The 24,420-nt window shown below is 39.0% G+C and overlaps 1 protein-coding gene and 1 non-coding gene across 5 annotated transcripts in view; both read left to right on the plus strand.

Annotated features, from left to right (window-relative positions):
• Positions 1 to 24,420, plus strand: part of ARHGEF12 (Rho guanine nucleotide exchange factor 12) — a 153,068-nt gene that overhangs the window by 13,114 nt on the left and 115,534 nt on the right. The window lies entirely within an intron of this gene.
• LOC118759604 (small nucleolar RNA SNORD35) lies at positions 14,579 to 14,652 on the plus strand. Its single transcript, XR_004996294.2, has one exon. It is a non-coding gene; the product is annotated as a small nucleolar RNA SNORD35 (small nucleolar RNA).

Consider the following 24,420-nt stretch of genomic DNA (forward strand, 5'->3'; position numbering starts at 1 on the left):
TTGAAACAAACGTTAGAAGTATCAACACAGAGAAGGGTATGATGATTCTCCCTGTTCTCATCATTCAGTAATTATCAGTGTATGCACAAGCTTTTTTTTTGTTTTTAGATTCATTTGTTTATTTGAATGAGTTGTAGAGAGACGGGAGGAACTGAAGTTTCATCCACTCTTTCACTCCCCAGATGGATGCCGCTGCCAGTGCTGGGCCATGCTAAAGCCAGGGGCTTCACGTGCATCTTCCACATGGGTGGCAAGGGGCCCAAGTACTTGGGCCATCTTTTGCAGCTTTTCCCTACCATCGGCAGAGAGGTGGTCTGGAGTGGAGTAGCCTGGACACTAACCAGGCAGTGCTGTTGACTGCTATAGCCTAAGGCCAACCCTACATGAACAGTCTTGGTTTATCTGTTTTGTAGCAGTTTCTGGGTATTCTAATTTCATTCACAGATGTTTTAGTATGTGGTTTTGAAAACTGAAACCTGAAAGTGTGTGTGTTTTTTAAAGATTTTTGTTTGTTTAAAACATTTTTTAAAGATTTATTTATTTTTATTGCAAAGTCAGATATACAGTGAGGAGAAGAGACAGAGAGGAAGAACTTCTGTCCCATGATTCACTGCCCAAGTGACCGCAATGACTGGAGCTGAGCTGATCTGAAGCCAGGAGTCAGAACTTCCTCCAGGTCTCCCATGTGGGTGCAGGGTCCCAAGACTTTGGCCTGTCCTTGACTGCTTTCCCAGGCAACAAGCAGGGAGCTAGATGGGAAGCAGGGCTGCCGGGATTAGAACCGGCACCCATATGGGATCCCGGTGGCCACCACGCAGGTCCCTTGTTTGTTTTAAAGGCAGATTTTATTAAGAGGAGAGACAGATAAGTGCTCTGTCTGCTGGTTCACTTTCCAAATGGCTGCCACAGCCAGAACTGAGCTGATTGAAAGCTGGGAGCCAGGAGCTTACTCTGAGTCTCCTATGTGACTGCAGGGCCATCCTGGCTGTATTTTCAGGCCATAGGTAGAGTTGAATTGGAAATGGAGCAGACAGGACTAGAACCAATGCTCATACGGGATATGGGCACCACGGTGCTGACCCCTGAAAGCTGCTCTCCCCTGTTTTATTGTTACGATTTTCCATGATTCAGTTTTGTAGGGAAAGTGTGACTTCTTACATTAAATTCTTACTGATTATTTGAGGCAATGGTGCTGTATCCTGACTGGTATCATATAGCAGAGGGTATTCATGGTGTGTCTAGGATTTTTGACAGCTTATTTTGATTTCATTCTGAGTATTTCTGGAAGAGGCTTAAAACAGAGAGATCCGGAGAAGTGTGTGTGTGTGTGTTTGTGTGTGTGTGTGTGTGTCAGAAGCAGGTAATTAACCTCTGGAAAAAATAACATTGCAACAGATTTGATTTGCAGGAGGTTTCATTTCTCACTGAGCCTCTGTTGGAATGATGCCAATTGAAAGGAATCCTAGCCCTAATGGCTCCAGGTCTTCTGGGAACTCTCAGGCAATGATGTTATTTACTCTTGGGAAAAGCATCAGAATCATTTATAAGTCTATTCACCTATTCTACTTGTTGCATGAAAAAGGGATCTGTCGTGTCTTTAAGGTGATCCCTTAGATGGTACAGAGTAAGGAAATGAGAATGTCTAATATTTCAGAAATCATTGAAGCCATTTTCAGTTGTTCAGGTAGGTTTGAAAGTTGTAAAGTCTCCATTTTAACTCAAGATGTCACAGATTTTATTGGTGTTTCATGTAATAAATATTTTGCCATTTCTGTGGTCATGGGGAAGATGTAGCATTATGTTATGGGTCTAGAATTACCACTTTCACAGGACACTGTTTTGGGGAGTGGTTATGTAGTAAACAGAAGCTAATTAAACAGATTTAATCCCTTCATTCGATAGATTGGCAGGTAATGATGATGTGGTTAGAGGGGATTATTACAGTTTAGTGTATACTTTATGATATATAATAGTAGAAATACTTTTAACAAAGTACCACTGTCAATTGACAATGTAATTTTTGAACAGACTTCCTTAACTGTTGTTGATTTATTGAATAGACATTATTAGAAAAAGGGAGATCTTGGCCTGGGAAAGCAATCGAGGATAGCCTTTCAAAGCCTTGGGACCCTGCACCTCCATGGGAGACCCAGAAGAAGCTCCTGGCTTCTGGCTTCAGATAACTCAGCTTTGGCCATTACAGTTACTTGGGAAGTGAACCAGTGGATAGAAGATCTTTCTCTCTGTTTCTCCTTCACTCTGTGAATCTGGTTTTCCAATAATAAATAAACAAATCCTTAAAAAAAAAAAAAGAAAAAGCTCCCATAAAAACTTGACATGTAATTCATTCTGAGTAAAAGCTGTGAGTTTCTTCTGAACGTGTGAGATGGGTCAAGTTGACAAAATCATGTTTCCTATTTCTTTTTGCTTTTGAAAAATTTTTTTTTTTTATGATTTTATTATTACTGAAAAGCCGGGTATACAGAGAGGAGGAGAGACAGAGAGGAAGATCTTCCATCCGATGTTTCACTCCCCAAGTGAGCCGCAACGGGCCGGTACGCGCCAAACCGATGCCGGGACCAGGAACCTCTTCCAGGTCTCCCACGCGGGTGCAGGGTCCCAAAGCTTTGGGCTGTCCTCTCCTGCTTTCCCAGGCCACAAGCAGGGAGCCTGATGGGAAGTGGAGCTCCCGGTGTTAGAACCGGCGCCCATATGGGATCCCGGGGCTTTCAAGGCGAGGACTTTAGCTGCTAGACCACGCCGCCGGGCCCGAAAAAATTTTTAAAAATTATTTTAGGGACCAGCATGATGGTTCAATTGGCTAATCTGCTGCCTGCAAGTGCTGGTATCTCATCTGGGTGCTGGTTCATGTACTGGCTGCTCCATTTCTCATCCTTCTTATATGGCCTGGGAAAGCAGTGTAGGGTGGTCCAAAGCCTTGGGACCCCGCACCCATGTGGGAGACCCAGAAGAAGCTCAGCTCCAGCTGTTGTGACTATCTGGGGAGTGAACCAGCATCTGAAAGTTTTTATCTCTGTTTCTCCTCTCTGAGAATCTGCCTTTCCAATAAAAATCAATGCATCTTAAAAAAAAAAAAGAATTTACACTGGAACTGTAATAGAAAATAATGGATGTTGTTGGCTTACAAATAAAATGCTTTGTATTTATGTTCTTGGTATTGGTTTGTGTTTGTGTTCCTGGCATTCTGGCTTTGGTTGCTTGGATAGTAGTCCATTTAAAAAAATAAATAAACTTTTCTCATGGAGAATAAGTTTTTTTTTTTTTTTTTTAAAGATTTATTCATTTTATTACAGCCAGATATACACAGAGGAGGAGAGACAGAGAGGAAGATCTTCCGTCCGATGATTCACTCCCCAAGTGGGCTGCAACGGGCTGATGCTGCGCCGATCCAAGGCAGGGAACCAGGAACCTCTTCCAGGTCTCCCAAGTGGGTGCAGTGTCCCAATGCATTGGGCCGTCCTCAACTGCTTTTCCAGGCCACAAGCAGGGAGCCTGATGGGAAGTGGAGCTCCCGGTGTTAGAACCGGCGTCCATATGGGATCCCGGGGCTTTCAAGGCGAGGACTTTAGCTGCTAAGCCACGCCGCCGGGCCCTGAGAATAAGTTTTTGACTCATGCTGTTAGTTTTCTATTATATCATGAGTGAAAACATTAATTTTTAGAGCTCATAGTTTGTCAGCACCGTTGTCTGGATAATATATCCACACTTCAGTTGTGTTGTAGTTGTGCTTGTTATTTGTCCCATTTGGAGAAAGGTTTGTGGTTTCTAGTTTCTGTTTATACACAAGACTCCTACAGGATTAGAATTCTTGAAACAGCGTTTAAAGGTAAAGTTGGGCATGTTACTTGGATATGAACCGTAAGTAAGAGAAGTAGACAAGACTCAACCCTCTGGTAGATTTTTTTTTTAGATGCTACCCTTTGGTTAGTGTTAAAAGATATCTTTGAAGGGCAGCTATTTGGCACATTGATTAAGATGCCCACATCCCATATTGGAGTGCTCAAGTTGCATTCCCAGTTTTAACTTCTTCCCAACTCACACCTGGGAAGCAACAGGTGATTCAAGTACTTGAGTCCCTGTCACCTGTGTGAGAGATCTGACTTGAGTTCCTAGCTCCCTGTCTGACACAGGCATTTGGGGAGTGAACCAGTGGCTGGGATTGTCTCTGTCTTTCTCAGCTTCTAAAATAAATGCGATAACAATAGTAAAATATCTTTAAAAGGAAAATTTAGTGGGTTTAATTTAGTGGGTTTTGTTTGTTTGCCCTTGTAAGAGACGAGCTGGAGATGGGAAGTGAATGAGAATGATTTGAAGGAAAAAGCCTGGGTTTGGTTGTGTCCAACTTGTTTTGCTACTTGTTAACTGGGAGAACTTATGCAAATTTTCCTTTCTGGCCAGTTTAGTTTCCTAGTCTGTATAGAGGCAGTAACACTAATAGGAATTATGACAATTAGATGAAAATGTGTTTAATATTTATCTATGCAACACATAGTAAGAGGTCAGAAAGCTACAATGACTGTGACTGTTTAAGCCTCAGTGATTTTAAATTCATATATTTTTTTGTAACTGTTGCTAAGATTTTTTTCCCCTTGCTATAAAAATTTTTCTTATGTTTAGGCTATTTTTAGAATCAAGTTATTTGGGCCTGGTGTGATGGCTCAGTGGTTACATCCTCTCCTTGCATGCACCATGATCCCATATATGTGCTTGCTCGTGTCCCGGCTGTTCCACTTCCCTTCCAGCTCCCTGCTTATGGCCTGGGAAGGCAGTAGAAGATGGTCCACACCCTTAGGACCCTGCACCCATGTGAAAGACCCAGAAGAAACTCCTGGCTCCTGGCTTTGTATCAATTGGCTCAGCTCTAGCTCAGTGGATGGAAGATCTTTGTTTCTCTTTTTGTCTGTAAATCTGCCTTTCCAATAAAAATGAACAAATCTTAAAAAAAAAAAAAAGAATTCTTTCTGGAATTGAGGAATGGATTTAAGATACGGTTATTTCAGTTCTTTTCTAACAATAACATCCCTGATCATAAAATGGGTAAGACATTTAGGATTGGTAGTCAACCTTGGAAGTTGCCTTTAATCATTCAGAATTTGTCCAGTTGTCAACATGAATTAAATTGTTTATTTGTTTATTCAGTTAACATTGACACCTCTTTTTTATACGTGGTTTTCTGGGGAGTTACATTGAGACATAAGAAACTTATATGTTAGTGATTGTTGATTAGTGTGAGGATTAAAGCGAAATATTTTGTATTGGGGGGAAGTAGCAGTATAAAATATAAAGTCATAATTAAAGATTAAATGCATCATATTTTCCAAATTTAAAAAACATAATTATTTCCAGTCACATACTATCCTTTTATGTTTTCTTTTTCAGTTTAATTATATCTTAGTGAAGTTACCTACACTGAAGTGGAAAGGACATTAGTGTTGAAGTTAAAGAAGCTTTAGATGTTCATTGGTTTTAAATTGACGGATTTTATGGATTAGGCATTGCTTTAGTTACTCATTTCACATCCTTGAAGATAGCAACTTGTTAAAGCTTATACTTTGCGTGTGAAAATGTGATAACACAATCACTAATTGTTCAGGGTTGTTGAAACTGTAGTAATTTGAATAAAAAGCAATGCTTAAATCTTAATTTGTAGAATAAAGGTCTCAAAATGTGATGTAGATGAAAATGAGCATTTTACAAAAGCAGATGAAATTTAGCCTTTATAACTCTGGACTGTAAGGATTTCATAATGAGTACACTTGGGCGCGGAGGTGCGTTTTATGCATTGCCATTTTTATTCTCTTCTTTTTAAAGATTTATTTCATTTATTTAAAAACCAGAGTTACAGACAAAGAGTGACACAGTGAGAGTGAGGGAGATCTTCCTTAGGTTCACTCCCCAAATGGCTGCAATAGCTGGGGCTAGGCCAGGCTGAGGCCAGGAGCTATGAACTTCAGGTCTCCAGTGTGGTTGCAGGGGCCGAAGCACTTGGACCATCTTAAACTGCTTTCCCTAAATCAGAAGTGGAGCAGTCAGGACTTGAACTCATGCTCATTTGGGAGGCTGTGACACAGGCAGAGCATTTATCTGCTAAACCACAGTACCACTGCATTTTTAATTTTATCAACTGTGCAAGTTAAATATTACTGTTCGTATTTTAAAAATGAAAAAAATCCCAAGGCTCTACAAGGTCCATTAACTTCCCTAAGGTTGCAGAATTTAGAAATGTTTGGGTTGTGACTTCAGTGTGTCCTCCCTCCTGTGAGTCCTTGGGGACTACTGATCTCAGTCTTGCATATACAGAGTTACTCATCTATATCAGTTGCATCAATTGGATGAAAACCAGAAAGTGGATTTGGTCTTTAACACCATTAAGTGTTATACTCATGTCATAATTTTATAGTTACAGTTTGTTCTTCTATTAATCACCTTTTATTCTTTCTGTTAATTAGTTTATTCTTTCTGTTCTTTTCTTTCTATTAATTAGTTTATTCTTTTTATTAATCACCTATTCCTTTTTTCAGGTCTTTGCTGTGAGAGTTTTTTGTCTCATTTCATCTAAAGTGCCAGATTATATTTAAGTTTGTTATTCACTGCTTTAAATGTACACATGTCTGTAAATGTTGAAGTGTTTGAAGCCTGTTCTGTTTTGCTTATGTATCATTTTCTGTCAGAATTATTCTGTAGTTCTTTTAAGGACTATCTAGTAATAAATTATATGTATATATTTTTGGTGTCATTGGAGCATTAAGCAGTAAGAAATGACTCCCAAAATTGTTACACTAAATATGGAGGGGAAAAAAGTCAGCAAATGCCTTTTAATAAGAGGCGATACTAACACCTTTTTTTGTGTGAAGTATAAATTGTATAAGCAAATTGGGTTATAGTTTTGTTAACAAGATTCTATGGTTAGGTTTAAATGAAACTTGTTTTCTTTTTAAAGGTGGCTCATTAGCGTAATGATCTTCCCTTATCATTCAGTAGTTTTCAGTTTATAGAAATAAATAATTATTCTTCTTAATTTTAGATGTAGCCACAAGTGTTGTTATTTTTAGTCTTTATGTCTTTGTAAATGATCTTTTCTCTCCATGGCTGACTATTGTGGCACAGATCGATTATTTTAGGTTAGCTATATTTTATGCACTAACATGTACAGAAAATTTGCCTCATGTATATTTCAGTGTGTCATTTTGTTTGATAGCAATAAACTCTTTCCTTAATTTTTCTCAATAACCTCAGAAAATGTGCAAGATTGACAGATCATTGGTTTAAAAAAGAAGCCTACTCACCAGGTCTTTAATTAAGTACTGTTTTTAGATAGGGAAACACTAAGAGTATTGTAATTTGAGAATCTTTCTGGTTTTAAGGCTCAGGCTACATGCAAGAGCAAAGCGGAGGCTTTATAGCCCTTAGGGAGGTCTGCAGACATCCGCAAGTTGGGTTCTGGGAAGCTGCCTTTTCCCATGCTTGCAGCCTCCCTGTGGGGTAAAGGTCTGTTCATTTTGCATAAATATTTACCATATCTCATTTTAGCTAGCATTGCTTCCTCACACTGTTAGCAGTAAGAACTTTGCTTATCCAGCTTTAAAAATTTACTGTTGGTGATATGACTAATCTGGTGAATGTTCTATCATCTTTGAGGTTTGATGAAGTTAAAAATTGGATTGAAATCAGTTTTGAGGGGGTAGACCAATTCACAGTCAGTAATTTGAGTACAGAAATGTTTGCTCATTGCCTGTTTCCCGTGTTTTTTAAAGTGTGGTTATCGCAGAAGCAATAATTTGTCACATCTAACAAATTATTGTCTCATATGTTTATATAAAATGATTAGTTTACATTTGTCTTGATGCTTTTGCTGTTTTCTTGTTTAGTAACAATAATAGATTCACTTTCATAGCAGCATTCTGTGATGGTTACAGATACCTTGATGAATGCATATAATGACACAAGACAGATGTTATCTCCACTTTAAAAAAAATACAGATTCAGAAACATCCCTGACTACTATTTCTCATGTAGGACATGTTTGGCAGCAGATTTAAAATTCAGGTGTTTTGACTTCTAGTTCACTGTGTTTGTTACTGTTTTTTCAAGTTTGGTATCAACATAAATAGAAAATGAAATTTAAATCAGAAGAATACACCAAAGGATATATATTTAATCTATTGCCCTTTAATGTAAATTATAGTAACAATCGCTAAATGTACTCCATCCAGGTAGCATCCAGGATGTGTTAATAGATTCTCCCATCCGCCTAGTCTTATGAGGCCCACATTAGGCACTGCAGAAGATAAATTGCAAAGTGGAATTTATGTGTAACTATTAGATTTTGGTTTTGTTAGTGAAAAATCCAATTTATTCTTCAGTCATTTTCATAATGTTAGCCAGCTCCCAAATGTGCAATTTGAAGTGATTTAGCCTAAAAGCTATCTATCAACATGAGTGAATCTTAGATCTGATTGTTACTTGTGATGATTCTACTTTGAGGCTGTGTTTTTATCTCCTTTTTGTCATCATCTCTTCTCCCCCATTCCCTTGTATGTGTACTCTCTTTGCCTTCATTGTCGTTACTAGGCTTCACAGCCCTCCTCTTTTAATCTGTCTAGGTCCTCTGCTCTTTGTTTACCTTTTACTTCTGGTTAAATCCTTTTGACATTTCCTGAAATGTTTTGACTGTATAAGTAGAGATCCAGTAGATTCTCTGGATTACTTACTACTTTTCGAATAGCCTAACAAATAAAACTTGTTTCAAAGATGACACTTTTTATTTTGACCTCTTACTGTTTATATTTTTAGGAGGTAGTAATCTAATATTTTCTCCATCCAAAAATACATTTGTAGATTACATATTCTGTGCCAGGCAGTGTAATATTTTATATGTTCAGTCTTACTTTCACTGATGCTGTGAGGTTATGGGCTGTATTATATAATCTCTGAGAAAGTAAGATTGAGAAATTTTAAGTAGCATGCATAATGACTGGATTTTGTATTGGATAGCTTTTGGATTTTACCCTGAGTCTGACTTCCAACCTATACTCTTAATATGCGTGTACTTCCAGGTACAGTCAGAGTTCAATGATATGTCTTCTGGGAGTTTGTAATTTACTAACGGTTGTGGGAGTGAGAAGCAGATGTTACATAGCATACAGTGGGGACTCAAAGGAGAATAGTGATTGGTACTTCTTGGATTGATCAGCAACAGTTTCATAGGAGAGATGAAGGAACAGTATGAATAAAGATGTAGGGGTGAAATAATTCATATTTTCTAGGAACTGCATGTGGTTTTGTGTGGCTAAAGTATGGAGCTTGATGGATGGGCACAGTGATTAGTGAAGTTAACAGAAATTGGCACTAAGAGTGTGAAGGGTTGTTTATTTCATTCTAAGGAATTTGAGTTTTAACTTTTGGATTATAAGGAGCCTCTGAATGCTTTCAATCTGGGTGAAATAAGATCCTTGTCAATGGTCATTGAAGTGATGTGGTAAAGAGCAGATCTGTCTTGAGAAGCAGAGTCAGCAGCAGAGAAATCAGTAAGAACGTATTTTTCAATGATGCAAATGGAAAATGATGAGGTCCTAAGCTGTAATTCTCTTTTAAATATATGCTATTAATGTTTAAAAGCCAATAGACAAATAGAGCTGTTAGGAAAATATTAAGAGTAAGAGTAAGATGGAAAGGGTGAGTGGCAGTATATGTCCTTCTGACTCGTGTGCTTGGGTTGGTTTTGGTGCCATATATGTGAGTGAGAATGCAAGGTTTTGTTGTTTGTGTTAATATAGATGGAAAACAGTATAGTAAGAGATAGATTAAATTTGACATAGTATATTGTTAGTTTTTTGTTGCCATGTAATAGATTATCTCCAAACATAGCCTTGCTCTATTCAGTATGATAGTCACAGACAGTTGTGACTGTTTACATTAAAATTGGTTAAAATTAAATACAATTGAAAAACAAGTCACACTAATAAAATAAATAAGTAGAACAAATAACTAAAAAGTAGTCACACTAGCCACATTTCAAGTATTTGGTTGCTACAGAAAACTCTAATCATTACAAAAGTTTTTTTGAACAGTACTATCAAACATTGTATATGATCAGGAATCTGGGAGCAGCTTTGCTCTGGGTAGTTCTGGTTTAAGTTTTCTCCTGAGGTTGCAGTCAAGATACATGCTGTTATAAGCAAGGGCTTCAGTCATCTGGCAGCTTGGCTAGAGCTGCTTGGCTGTCTTCCAGGGTGACTCACTTGTGCTGGGCAGGGCAGTGCTGATTGTTAGCAGGAGCCTTGGCTCATCTGTTGGTGGGTGGACCAGGCGTGTTTGAGGCAGCTGGCTTTGCCCAGTGATCATAGAGCAGGACCTGGAAGCTGTGACAACTTGGGAGCTGACTTCAGAAATCATACTTTATGATTCCTGTAATATTCTGTTGGTTGTACTCAATCAGCTCTATTCACTGTGGTAGGGCATGAACACTAGGAGGCAGGAGTCACTGGGGGATATCCAGGTGCAAGTGAGGTGTGGCTACTGCTGTTGTATTTTGTGATGGTAGTTTTAAGTAATCTGAGTAGGTGAGATCAACGAGAATACGTCAGACGTATAAGCAGTGTAGTCTCTGGGATCACATGTTAGGGGAGGACAGGAGTGCTTTTGAGAAAGTTATGGAGAACTAAGAAGAGAACCAGGAAAGTGTATTATAAAGGGAATATAAAGAGATTCAAGTTGAAAGTAGACTATAATTAACATTGCCGAATAGCCAAGTTAGAGTAAAAATTGATTTTTTGTTGTTGTTGTCTGTAGATTATTCACTTGAATACTATACTGGGAACTAGAAAAATATATAGAAAATGATTAAAAGTCTTTAATAACTCGGGCCCGGCTGCGTGGCCTAGCGGCTAAAGTCCTCGCCTTGAAAGCCCCGGGATCCCATATGGGCGCCGGTTCTGATCCCGGCAGCTCCCTGCTTGTGGCCTGGGAAAGCAGTTGAGGACGGCCCAATGCGTTGGGACCCTGCACCTGCGTGGGAGACCTGGAGGAGGTTCCTGGCTCCCGGCTTCGGATCGGCGCAGCATCGGCCCGTTGGGGTTCGCTTGGGGAGTGAATCATCGGATGGAGGATCTTCCTCTCTGTCTCTCCTCCTCTGTGTATATCTGGCTGTAATAAAAAATGAATAAATCTTAAAAAAAAGTCTTTAATAACTCAAAATGCTGTCTGAGGAGACAGGTTTGGAAAGCCTTCTTGAGGGACAGGCAGCATGCTATTATAGTCTTTAAAGGATCAGCAATGATTGAGTTGGTACTTAAGGATGTGTGGGCTGATGGTGGTGGTATGGATACTAAAATAGCCATACTGGAGCGACAGTATATTATGTGTGGGATATTGCTAGGGCATAAAGATTGTGATGAGGGAAAGTGAGAAGAAGAAGAGAGTGTGGAGGCCATTTTAAAACATCTTAAGTGTGTGTTAGGAACTTACCTTAGTGCCTTAAACTGTTTCCCATACCTAAATTATCTTAATGGTTTGTGATAGTCCTGTAACCACTGAAGGGTTAGTTTTTCCTTAAGTATTAGCATTACTTTTTTTTTAAAGATTTATGTTTATTACAAAGTCAGATATACAGAGAGGAGAGACAGAGAGGAAGATCTTCTGTCCGATGATTCACTCCCCAAGTGAGCTGCAACGGGCGCCGATCCGATGCCAGGAGCCAGGAACCTCCTCCAGGTCTCCCACGCGGGTGCAGGGTCCCAACGCATTGGGCCGTCCTCAACTGCTTTCCCAGGCCACAAGCAGGGAGCTGGATGGGAAGTGGAGCTGCCGGGATCAGAACCGGCGTCCATATGGGATCCCGGGGCTTTCAAGGCGAGGACTTTAGCCGCTAGGCCACGCCGCCGGGCCCTAGCATTACTTTTTAAATTTAAAATCCATTTCCAAAAGAAACTTCATTTCACTTTTATAAGTAAAACAGTATTGGTTACTACATATAGAAGGCAACAGCAGAAAAAAATACTAGTATTAAAAAGAAAAATGAGAGACAGGTGTTTAGGCTATTGGTTAATAAGCTCACATTCTGTATTGGAGTGCCTTAGTTTGAGTTCCAGCTCTGCTACCAATTTCAGCTTCCTGCGAGTGCAGGCCTTTACAGGCAGCAAGTCATGGTTTAAGTAATTTCCTGTAGACATTTATAGAATGAGCTAACAGATGAAAACTGTCTCTGCTTCTCAAACACTATCTCTGCCTCTCACAACCTCTCAAATTAAATTTTAGAAATTTAAAATGAAATATAATAATATGTTTTGATTTGCTAAAATACCTACCTGAGCATGAGTTTCTCAGTGAAGTGACTGTTTTTGATCACTTAACGAAAGGACCTTTGATTGGATATTGCTTGTTTTATAACTAAGATGAGATTTAAGACCATTTAGACAGCTTAAAAATTGATTTTGAGCCCGGCGCAATAGCTTGGTGGCCGAATACTCACCTTACATTTGTTGGGTTCCCATTTGGGCATCAGTTCATGCCCCAGCTGCTTCAGTTCCAATCCAGTTCCGTGCTTGTGGCCCAGGAAAGCAGCAGAGGATGGCCTGAAACCTTGGGACCCTGCACTCACGAGGGAGACCCAAAGGAGGTTCCTGTCTTCGGATCTGCTTAGCTCCAGCTGTTGCAGAGTGAAGGAATGAACCAGCAAATGGCAAATCTTTTGCTCTGTTATAGTCTTCTCTCTAAAATATCTGCTTTTCTAATAAAAATAAATAACCTTAAAAAAATGAGTGTTGAGATTCTTGGTTCTTGATAACATCAAAAACATGTTTAAATCTTTAGATTTTATTTATTTTTATTAGAAAAGCAGATTAGACTTTATGGAGAGAAAGAGACTGAGAGAAATACCTTCCATCTGTTGGTTCTTCCATATGCCTGCAGTGGCATGAGCTGAGCCGATCCAGAGCCAGGAGCTTCTTCTGGATCTCTTGTGGGCCCCACAGCTTTGGACCATCTTCTACTGCTTTCCCAGGCCACAAGTAGGGAGCTGGGCGGGAAGTGGAGCAGCTGGGATTAGAACTGGCACCCACGTAGGATCCTGACACGCACAAGGCAGGAATTTAGCCACTGAGCCATTGTGCTGGGCTCTAAAGTATTTTTAGTTGGAAAGGTCAAAATATAGTTAATTGTTAGCTTTGTTTTATAGTGAAACACTAAGAAAAATTAGAGCTTTTGTTCCAAGAAGCTATCTAATATAATCTTTAGAATCTGTTCTGAATGTGTCAGTTTATTAATTAGACATATATGTAATAAAAAAAAGGACTCATTTTCTATAGTATTTTGGCATGCAGTTTGGGAAAATTTCTGTGAGAATCTTTGAAACATCGCTTAGAATATTCAAAATATTGTCAGAATCCTTAATCAGTCCTTTCAGAGAATGAAAGGAATATAATTCAGCTGTATATCTCAGTCCTAATTTTTGCAGTATCTTTCAGTTTTTTAATACGTGAAATACTTAATCTTGTCAGGATAAATTTAATTTGTTCACATGAGAGATACATTTATTAAGATATGCTTAATGCAAATCTTAGAGTCATGCATATGATCTGATATGTTGAGTTTCTTCCAGAATATTTGAAATTCTTCTGTATCTCAAATTGATGTGTGAGGAGCTTTCTACTCTTTTTGTCCAACTCTGTGTGTATAGCTCCCAATTTTTAATTTATGTCAGAATACTTTTTTAAAAAATATTTATTTGCAAAGTAGAGTCACACAGAAGGAGAAGTGGGCGGGGGGGAAGAGAACAAGAAAGAGGGAAAGACATCTTCCTTCAGTTGGTTCACTCCCCACATTACCACAGTAGCCAGTGCTGAACCAGGCCAAAGCCAAATGTAGGAAACTTTTTCCAGGTCTTCCATGTGGTTGGCAGAGGCCCAGGGACTTGGGCCGTCTTTGGCTTCTTTCCCAAGTGCAGTACTAGAGAGCTGGTTAGGAAGTGGAGCAGCTGATACTTAAACCAGTGCCCGTATGGGATGCTGGGACTGCAGGCCATGGTTCAGCGCAGTGCACAACAAGTGTTGGCCCCAGGAATGCTTTAATAAGATGTTTAATGAATCATTTTGAGCTCTAATGGCTGACAAAAGACATTTAAGTCATAGCATTAGAAGAGACAGCAAAAATGTGCCAAGAGTGAGTATTATGCTTAATGTAAAAGGTTTTGTAGTGCCTCAAAGTGACAGAATACATTTTATGAGCTGCTGGAGGAAGTGTGGTAGAGGATGGATTGTCATCTAGGAATTCATGAAGTCCTATGATATCTAGAAAGTTAAGCTGTTAATCAAGTGTTAGGATGACTGATATATTTAAGCAGAAGGTGGAAAGAAATACCTGAAATTGTGTAACTGATGAAATTGTTTAGTTATGTACAGAATAACTTATTAATAGTACTTTAAATGCTGTGTCTGGTAGGCTAGTTGTATATTTGAATGCTTCTCATTGAGTTGTAAGTTCTAACTTGTTATGCTTATATTGGAATTAATTAAGCGTTAGGAAAACTGATGAAATATGAGCACAGAGAAGTTAATCTGTGGGCAGATGATGTCTGATTTCGGATGGTCTTCAGATGCCTGCCAGAAAGCCACTTGGCAAAGCTGATGCCAGAAGAAAAAAATTGTATCTGTGAAAAGAATGGTGTGTGCTTTGGAATTACAAGTAGAGGCTTGTCACTCAAGAAATTACCATCCAATCAGTTGTGGACAAAACAGAAATTATTAGCTATTTGAGAAGAAAATATAGTCTAGATTTTTATGAGAATCTTTAATTTCTGTCTCAACCATAAGGTAACAAACAAAATAATTGCCAGTGGATTTTGATATAGTTTATATAAGAAAGATAATGAAGTACCCCAATCAGCAGACCCTTGCTTGAAAGGGTCTTTACAAAAGACTTTCATTTATACTATATTTTAAGTTGAAATAGAACTTAAAAAGTCTGTATGCATGGTTATGATAATTCCCTCCTTCAATTGTTGTTTTACTTTATTTTTTAGTGAGTTTTGAAATGTTCAACATAGCTTATAGATGTAATTCTAAGAATATAATGATACTCTCTTTTTCCTTCCTTTCCTCTCCCACCCTGTTTTAATTGGATGACCAACCCCAAGTACCTGTGGATTCAGTGAGATGATTTTTAAAGTGTAACTAATAACATGTCATGATGTTAGGAGATTTGAAGAGAAGGAACGTAAAATGCCTCCTTTTGGAGACTGCTATAATGAACATGTTACAAGTGCATAGATTAAATTAGTGTTCTTGATCCGAGCAATATTTTGCTTGTATTTTGTTTTTAAATTTAATAGTAGCTTTTTTTCCCCTCCTAGTGGTACCTTCTGTTTGTAACAAGTACTGATAACTCTGATATTTTTATTTAGAATTCTGAACCAAATATCTTTTTGAAGCAAAAATAATGTTACTTAAAGAAACAAGCAGCTAACAGACGGGGCTTGTGTGACTGTTGTGACACTTTCAGATAGAGTTTAAGCCTGGGAAGCAATAGCCTACAGCATGGATAGGGGATGTCAGGCCCTGGTAAAGTCCTGCCAAGGCAAACACAGGGGGGAAACCCTGAATTCAGTAAATCTATAGCAGCCTAATTCTTTTTTTTTTTTTTTTTTTTTAAGATTTTATTATTATTCTTGGAAAGCCGGATATACAGAGAGGAGGAGAGACAGAGAGGAAGATCTTCCATCCGATGTTTCACTCCCCAAGTGAGCCGCAACGGGCCGGTGCTACGCCAATCCGATGCCGGGACCAGGAACCTCTTCCGGGTCTCCCACGTGGGTGCAGGGTCCCAAGGCTTTGGGCCATCCTCCACTGCTTTCCCAGGCCACAAGCAGGGAGCTGGATGGGAAGTGGAGCTGCCAGGATTAGAACCAGCACCCATATGGGATCCCGGGGCTTTCAAGGCGAGGACTTTAGCTGCTAAGCCACGCCGCCGGGCCCAAGCAGCCTAATTCTTAAATTCACAATTTTTTGTGGTCTGCAAATAATTTTACAAATATCGCAATGGACCTTCGTAGAAAAAAGGTTCTGCACTCCTGGCCTACAGGATAATGGAATGTTCCTTAGCTTTCAGTCATGACCATTCAGAACTTGACCTCTTGTATCTCCACCCTCACCATTTTCCCCTGCTACAGACTGTTAATCATGAAAGGAGGGACTTCTGTCCTAGAGGTGAAACCCTAGAGAGTACTCAGAAGCTGGTTAGGTTTCATAGCTGTAAATAGTGATTTTGATAGAGGAATCATGGAACTTTATCTAACTTTGTCTTACTAAATTTGTCTTATTAGATTTTTGTGTTCCCATGACCTGGGAGGTAGCAAATAGATGAGTTTTGAATAGAGAAGTGGATAAATCCAAATGAGTTCCTTTTCATAAGGCCATACCTTGGTCACTTAAAATAATTTCAGAAAAATCATCTAGGGCCAAGCCTAGAACTCAAACCAGATTTCTTATGTGGGCTGGGTCTGAGGCCAGGAGCTGGGAACTCAGTCCAGGCTTTCTAAGTGAGTGACAGGAACCAAATCACTTGGGCCATCACCTCTCTATCATAGGTTCTGGAATAAGCAGGAAGCTGGAAATCAGGAGCTGGAGTTGGAGATGGTACCCAGCCCACATGCTGCTGCCCATGAGCTACTTTAAAACAGTGTTTTTGAGTTGTGGAATGGGTGATGTTTGTTTTACTTTGTTCGGTGAGTATGTTCCTTTTATTATGGAAGGTGTTTTAAAGTGAAAACTTTAGTTTTTATTTATTAAAGATTTATTTGACAGGCAGAGTTAGAGAGAGAGGGAGAGAATCTTCTATCTACTGTTTCACACCCCAGAGAGAGAGAGAGAGAGAGAAAGAGAGAGAAAATCTTCTATTTGCTGGTTCACTCCCCAGGACCAGGCTGAAGCTGATGAGCCCAGAAGTCCAAATGAACCTCCCGCCTTGGTGTAGGGGCCCAAGTAGTTTGGCCATCTTTTGCTGCTTTTGCAGACATGTTAGCAAAGAAGTGGATTGAATATAGAGCATCTGGATGCCAACTGGCACTCATACGAGGTACTGGCATTGTAGGAGGTGGCTTAATGTGCTGAGCTGCAACACTTTTCCCTAGTTTTTATTTATTTGATTTTTGTTTTAGTGAAAAAGTAACTGTAGTGATAGATGATTGAAGAAAGTGATGTTTGTGACTAGATATGAAGATTGGAAACTGTACTGGTTGAGAAGTTTCTGTAGTAGGGCAGTGGTGATGGAATTGTAGAAGAGTGTAGTGACGATAAGATGGGGGGCCAGAAAGGAATCTAGGAAGTCTGGCAAGATTCGGGATGGTTAATGTAGATGTAGTGTGTTTGAGATGGATGTTTTGCTGTTAATATTCTTAGGGACAATTGGGAACTAATTGAATTAAAGAGGATACTGGAAATTGAGGTTGCATTTTTTCCTCTTAAATCCTATACATGTGTTGTCAAAGATTGCATTTCTAATTTACTATGGTAAATAAAAACAAATAGGAAGGCAAGTTTATGATATAAAATCTGTCACCCTTGATGAGTATTCACCGACTTGCTCTCCAGTGTGTATGCAACACTTCTGAACTGTAAGCTTATTTGAGAAAGGGCACCTCCCAAGCAGGGAAGGATAGATTTTAGGTTCAATTATGGAAATTAAATGTGTCTGTTATAGGATTTCCAACAAAAAGAAATAGACAGGAAGAATGCGCCGGTCAGCTGTTCTTGTATCATGAGAGAACAAAACAGTAGTTAAGGACTGTTCTTGAGAACCCCAATTTTAAGTTTTTATGTTTGCCTTTCAAGGGTTACTTCAAATTAAATTACTGCTTGATTTTTTCAAGCTATTATGTGTGCAGTAAAATAATGTGGTAAGTGCTCTGTTAGAAGTCAGGTGGAGTGTTTTTGTTTTTCCATAAAATTTTGGCCAGTCTCTTTCTTTTTGTGTGAGCAGCATGTAAATTAATACAACCACACTCTGACTCCAGCATCCTGATATAAGTTTCCTAATTCTGAATTTTCCCAACTGGCGCTCTCCAAGGTCACATGGCAGCATGTTTCTATATAGCATAGGTGAATAGAAGTAAATAGAAAGGAAACAGATTTTAAACTAGTTTCTGCTCTACCAGCCAAGAAATGTTGCATAGCTTTAAGCAACTTACAGTCTTGCTGACAGAAAGAAGAGTGTAAATGATCTGTGGTTCTGCAGTTTACAGCTCAGAACTGTTGTGATACGTTTTGGGATGACTGTGTTGTTGAGACTTACTCAAAGGAATATATCATAGTATAAAAAATAATTTCTGCTGTTAGCTATCTTCAGTAGTAAAAAAACTTGATGTAGACTCACACATACACTTTTTTTTGTAAAGATTTATTTTTATTGGAAAGGCAGATATATAGAGAGGAAGAGACACAGAGAGAAAGTTCTTCCGTCCAACGATTCACTCCCTAAACGGCTGCAATGGCTGGAGCTGATCCAATTCAAAGGCAGGAGCCAGCATCATCTTCTGGGTTTCCCCCATGGGTGCAGGATCCCAAGGCTTTGGGCCATTCTTGACTGCTTTTCCAGGCCACAAGCAGAGAGCTTGGTGGGAAGTGGGGCTGCCGGGATTAGAACCCGTGCCCACATGGGATCCTGGTACATTCAAGGTGAGGACTTTAGCTGCCAGGCTACTGCGCTGGGCCCCACACCTTTTTTTCTTGATTCCACTGGATTCCTCTGTGCACTGAAAGAGAACTTACGCGAAACTGAGTACCTTTTATGTTAAAGAACAATCACTATTTATTAACTTAATGTATACCCTAAATAATGGACTATGCACTTCCTTTTTAAAATTTTGACAACATTCTTTTACAGTAGTATTTGAGAATACTTGGGAGATTTTGTGAAATTTAGAAACCTACTCAGGATCACACAAGCATTGAGTGGTTGTGCCAGGTTTTGACCTCTCAGTCTGCAATACAAAAGCCTTTTTTTTTTTTCCTCTGTATGTCTCAAAGGTTTTTAGAAAAGGCCTTTTATTTTTTTAAGATTAATTTTATATTGGAAAGATAGATTTACAGAGAGGAGACACAGAGAGAAAGATCTTCTATATCATCTACCCGCTGGTTTACTCCTCAAGTGGCCACAACGAGCTGAGCTGATCTGAAGCCAGGAGCCAGGAGCTTCTTTAGGGTCTCCCACATAGGTGCAGGGTCCCAAGAGTTTGGGCGGTCCTGTGCTGTTTTCCAGGCCACAAGCAGGGAGCTAAATGGGATGTGGAGCAGCTAGGACAAGGAACACGCACCCACGTGGGGTCCCGGCACATTCAAAGTGAGAATTTAACCACTGGGCCATTGCACTGGGCCTTTTAGTAATGTTTTATAACCAAATGTCAAGTGGTCCTTAAATTATTTTTATGGAGTATAAGTGGTCATTCTTTAGTTGATGAAAAAGAAGACTTCGTTTTGTACTAAGTGTCTAGCTTTCTCTGTAATAGCAGCAGTGTCTTTTATGGTGACTAATAACCAAAGGAATATAACTCACAGTTTTTGTTTTTAATAGAAAATACTAAAAACAGTTCAGAATTAAGGGATCAGTAGTTCAGAACTGGTGCTTTCTTGAAAATTTTAGAATGTCAAGTCAGTGAACTGGTTGTATAAGCCATGTAAACATTACATTTATAAGGGATTAATTGGAGTGATACAGTTTCAACAATAACAGTATGTTTTAGAATATACCAGAATATTTTATTTTTTAAGCTACTTGATTTAAAAAATTTTTAAAGGAAAAAATATCTTAAAAGCTGTGCTTTCACAGTGTTATTAAACAGAAGTCTCAGTTTATCTGCAGCATCTAATGTTTAGATTTTTTTCCTCTCAGTTTATTGTGAAATATTGTAAATATAAAACAACAGAACAAAGTAAAATGAAGATTGATTTACTTGCTACATCTTTTTCTGAGGATAACTGAAGATATAAAAATTATGGCTGGAAACTGATGCTGTGGCGCAGTGACTACATTGTTGGCATCCCAGATAGGTGCTGGTTCAAATCCCTGCTTCTCACGTTCTGATCTACTTCCCTTGCTGATATGCCTGGGAAAGTCGTGGAGGATAGGCTAAGTCCCTAGCCCCTGCCACCCATGTGCCCTCAGGTGAATTGTTCTGGTATTTGGGATTTATATGTTGAAGTGAGGCTTGGTGTTGAAATGTCAGATATTTTTACAAATAATATGTTCAGGTCTAAGAGTTAAATTTTGATTTGTTTGCTTTTTTGAAGAACATTTTATTTGATTAGGGCAAGGGAAAGAGAGAGGGAAAAAGACAGACAGACAGACACTGCCAGGTAAGCAAAGATTAGTCATCTCTTGTTGTACTTCCCCAAAACTCAGAGCCACAGTGGCTGGAGCAAGAGTCAGTAACTGAGAACTCAGTCTGGGTCTGCGTGAACGACAGGGTCCCAGTGCTTGAGCCATCACTGCTGCAGCCCAGAATATATGTTAGCAAGAACCTGAAATTAGGAGCTGAAGCCAGGAATCTAATTCAAGTACCCTGATGTGGGATGCAGCTGACTTCACCTGTTTCTTACCTGTGAGGCCTGACATTCTAAATTTCAGTATTTCTATACCAAATTAAACCTAACCTTTTAAGAGGTTTATGTATTTATTCTCAAAGATTTACAGAGATAGAAAAACAGAAAGATCGATCTTCATATTCTAGTTCACTCTCCAGATGGCTGCAACGGCCAGGGCTTGGGCAGTCTGAAGCTGGTGGCTTCGGTGTTTCTCACTTGGGTGTCAGGTGCCTAGACCTTTGGGTCATCCTTTGCTGCTCTTGCTAGGCCATTAGCAAGAAACTGGATCAGAGGTTGAGCATATGGGACTATAACTGGTGCTCATATGGCATGCTGGTATTATAGACTTTACCTTGCATGCCTCAACGCCAGCTTCTGAAATGTGAAATTTTGAAGTGTAGTGGTATCTTTTTCCATTTGAATATTCTCCTGTTATTCCTCTCAAAAGATTTTATAGTTTTTTGTGTTTGATCTTTTTTTTCTCTCCTCACAAATCTTCATTTTATTTGAAAAGCAGAGAAGCAGAGAAGCAGAGAAATAGTTATTTTTATTGCTGGATCAATTCCCATGTACCTGGGCTGGCAAGGATGGTGCCAGGATGCTGCCAGGAGCCCAGAACTTCATCTGGGCCTCCTATATGGTGCCAGAGACCCAAATACTTTGGGATTATCATTGCTGTAGTGCAGCAAATTCATTAGCAGGAAGCTAGAGGAGCTGGAACCTGAACCAGTTACTCTGATACAGGATGCGAACTGTCCCAAGTGATGACTTAACTGCTAAGCCAAATCTCTGCCCCAGGTTCTGCAAGTATTTTTGTCTTTTTAGATTTTTTTTAAAGAAGTGCTTGTCATTTGTAATTAGAGGTAATTTTACTTCTTGAGTATTTGTGCCTTTAGAATACTTATTTTTAAAGATTCATTTGTTTTTATTTGAAAGATTTAGAAAAGGAGAATCAGAGAGATCTTCATCTGTTATTTCACTCCCCAAATGGTTGCAGTGGCTAGAACTGGAGTGGTTCGAAGCTGGGGTTTGTATGCGTGGTTCCAGGCCTTGGGCCATCTTCGGCTGCTTTCCCAGGCCATAAATAGGGAGCTGGATGGGCAGTGAAGGAGTCAGGACTTGAACCCACACCCAAATGGTACGCTGGCACCGCAGGCAGAGGGTCAGCTTGCTGTACCAAGGCACCAGCCCCTAAATATTTATTTTTATTGCCTTAATCATTTGGCTGATTTTTTTTTTTGAAGGATAGTGCACATAGCTCGGTAGTTAAGATACCTGTCGGCCCACCTGGGTTTGAATCTTCTGGCTTTTAACTCCCGTTTCCTGCTGGTGCACATCTTGGGAGATAGCTATGGTGGCTCAGATAATTAGGTTTCTGCCTCCCATGTGATAGATGTGGATTATATTTTCTACTCTTGGCTCCAACTTTACCCTGGCTCTAGATGTTGCAGGCGTTTCGAAAGTGAGCCAGCAAATGGAAGCCTGCTGTCTCTCTCACTGCTTCTCAAATTTCGAAAAGAAAGCAGTGTTAAGTGGATAGATGTCCTTACTTTGTCTCAAGTTTAGGGAAAAGCATTGAACATTGTATCATTAAGTATGATGTTAGATGTTTTTGGTAGCCATCCTTTATTAGTTTAGGAAAATTACCTTGTATTCCTGGTTTATTTTGTATTATTAACTGGTATCCAGTTTCTCTATCTTTGGAGATGATGATATGATTTTTTTTCCTTTAGACTGGTGATTTGGTGAATGCATGATTTTTTTTTCATGTTTAACCAACCTGTCATTCTGTGGGAAACTTCATTGATCAACATGTATCCTTTTATATATTGATAGAATTGGTTTGCTCATATTTGGCTAAGATTTTCACATTTGTGTCCACAAGGGATATTGATTTTTTAGGGGTCTGTGTGTTGTGTCAAATCATTACCTTGTTTTGATATCAGATTAACATTGGCCTCTAACTTAATTGGGAAATATCTTCTGCTATTAGAGGAGTATGCATAAAATTGTTACTATTTTTTCCTTCAAAAACTCGTGAGAATTTGTCAATGAACTTATTTAAGTGCAGTGTTTTCTTTGTGCACGTGTTAACCAACAGTTGAATTCATCATCCCCTGAATGCAACTAATTCTGACTTTAACACCATAAACTAATTAGCTTAGTGAACTTTAAAAAGTGTCCGAATAACTGGATTTACGGAAAGTTAGCAAAGATAGTACAGGGAGTTCCCATATTCTCCAATCTAGTTTTCCTAGTTGTGTAACATCTTGTGTTATTATGATATATCTGTCAAAGCTGTGAAACTAATGTTGGTGTAATACTGTTAGCTCACCTCCAGACTTTATTTGGATTTCTTCAGCATTTCCATTAATGGCCTGTTTCTCTTCCAGAATCAAATGCAGGATGTCACATAACATTTAGTTTTGATATTTCCTAAGCCTTTTCTGATTTGTGGCAGCTTCTAATTTTTTCTTATTTTTTATGATGCTGCCAGATTTTATTTTGTTGAATCCCATTCCAGATTTGCTATTTTCCAGCTGTTATTTTTCAGTATTAGCTCAGGATCATTGGAAAAAAATTCACAGAGTTGAGCAACGCTTTTCACCTCATTTGATTAGGGATTCGTGATGTTCATGTGATCCTAAGATTTTACCACTGACCACTTGGTTAAGGTAGTGCTTGTCACCTTTCTTTGTGTGATTACTCTTTCTCTTTCCATTCTCTGTTCTTCAAGTATCACACAGTGTAGTCCACCCTTTAAGTGGTTTAAAATTCTTCTGAATGGGATTTTTGTTTTGTTTTGTTTTTCTCGTGTTTATGTTTTTATTCAGTCTGTGAACAACACCATTTATTTTTCAAGTTCTGATAGAACACAGTGTTTCTGGAAGGTTTCCTTGGTGCTTATGCCCCTTCCATATGCTCCTAGCCTTTTATTTTTAGAGAACTTCCTTTGTGGGACTACAAGATGGTTCAGGCCAATCTTATATTTTCTTTGCCCCAGCTGTAGAATCAGTTATTTCTCCAAGGATCTGTAGTTCCCTTTTATTGGAGTTTTTAGTTTAGAAACCAGAGTATGGTTGCTAGGTGTGCTTATTGCTATTGTGATGCCATTGCTTTAAACTGTCTTAGGTGACAGAGCTAGGCTCTGTGTGTGTTTACTTATGTATGTATATACATGCCTCCATAATTGTCTCTGTATTTATCCCTTTGTAAACAAGTTAAACATGAATTTGTACTGATATCCTTGATTTTAATTTGACTCGTCTTCTTTATCTGTGACTTCTCCTTCTAACGTTGAGAAATGGCTCCAACTACCTCCTATTCATTTACTTAATCTCAATATATATGAAAAAATTTAACAGTTATTTTACCTGTAACCCCCAGGAAGTAAATTTTCTACATAGTGTACATTTCTTTTGTTGTTAACCTTACAATTTTTTGCCAAGTCATCATTTTTCAGAGTGAATTTAGGTCAGCTCCTTCCCATCGATCCTTAAAAGCAGTAAATGTTTGTGATGTAGTTAGAATCATTTGTTATGACCCACTTGTTTTCTGGGATGTTTTGGCATCCTGGTTTTGTTTTTGTTTGGTTAACATTTCTTGACGTTCTTCATAAGGTGCAGTTCTGTGCTTTTACAAATGGGTAGAATCATGTGTCAACTGCTCTTGTACCGTACAGCACAGATTCTGCACCCTAAATGTTCCACTGTGCCTCCTCCTTGTAGTCAGCCACTCTTCCCTACTATTCCTAGAGATTACTAATGTGTTCTTTTGCATTTCCACAGTATCACATAAATGGAATGATACAGTCTTTGAATTTTGTATC

This window comes from Ochotona princeps, chromosome 4 (genome assembly GCF_030435755.1).
Source record: "Ochotona princeps isolate mOchPri1 chromosome 4, mOchPri1.hap1, whole genome shotgun sequence".
NCBI classification, from domain to species: domain Eukaryota; kingdom Metazoa; phylum Chordata; class Mammalia; order Lagomorpha; family Ochotonidae; genus Ochotona; species Ochotona princeps.